General features: G+C 37.0%; 1 protein-coding gene across 1 annotated transcript in view; it reads right to left on the reverse strand.

The window, feature by feature from the left end:
• Positions 1-1141, reverse strand: part of Luzp2 (leucine zipper protein 2) — a 516158-nt gene that overhangs the window by 308917 nt on the left and 206100 nt on the right. The gene's annotated exons all lie outside the window — the stretch shown is intronic.

Genomic DNA, 1141 nt, shown 5'->3' on the forward strand with positions numbered 1-1141 from the left:
ATTAATCCATCACCTGCAAGATGATGCAAAGATGAACAATGTGAGACTAATAGGCATCAATGAGAAAGAAGGAGTCAATACAAATGACATTAAAAAATATGGGCAGAAGTAATAGCAGAAAACATCCCAAATATGAGGAAACAATCTGATATTCAGGTAACCAAAGGGTACAGAATGCCAAGTAACCTCAACCCAATGAAAAACACACTCAGACATATAATAGTTAAGATTTCAGAAATTCAGCACAAGAATAATCTACTGAAAGCCACTAGAGAAAAGAAACAGACCACATTCAAAGGAAAACCTATCAGAATTATGGCCAACTTCTCTTCACAAACCTTGAAGGCAAGAAGAGCATGGGGCAGAGTACTTCAAGTCCTCTATGAAAACAAATTCCAGCCCAGACTACTATACCTTGCAAAACTCTCAAGTTTGATGGAGAAGTGAAATACTTTCATGACAAAGAACAGCTAGAGAACTACGTGATGACAAAGCCAAGCCTACATAGACTACTACTAGAGAGGGACCAAAACGATCAGAACTCTATGAATGAGATCAGAATCAACCAACTAAATAGGGCAAGCAATTAAACACAGGAGAAAAAGGAGTAAACGACAACAGATAAATGACATGTCAATCATAAGTCAATACATCTCAATTCTAACCATGATTATAAATGGACTCAATTCGCCAATTAAGAAAAATAGACTGGCACAGTGCATTAGGAAACAAAATCCAACAATGTGCTGTATACAAGAAACACATTTAACTCATAAAGGCATTCATAGGCTGAAAGTCAAAGGATGAAACACAGTACTACATGCCCCAGCACCTCAGAAAAAAGCAGGGGTAACAATCCTATGCTCAGACAGTCTCAACTTCAAGCCAACAATGATCAAGCGAAATAAATAAGGCCACTATATACTTGTTAGGGAAAAAATTCAACAGGAAGAGGTAACACTCATAAATATGTATGCACCAAACACGGGAGCACCCAACTATATAAAGCAAATCTTAATGGACATGAAAATTCTAATATCCAATACAACAATTTTAACAGGAGACCTTAACACCCCCTTATCTCCAAAAGATAGGTCAACCAGACAAAAACGTAGCAAAGAAATAACAGAACTGAACCAGA

This window comes from Octodon degus, unplaced genomic scaffold, assembly GCF_000260255.1.
Source record: "Octodon degus isolate 3935 unplaced genomic scaffold, OctDeg1.0 scaffold00159, whole genome shotgun sequence".
Taxonomy (NCBI): domain Eukaryota; kingdom Metazoa; phylum Chordata; class Mammalia; order Rodentia; family Octodontidae; genus Octodon; species Octodon degus.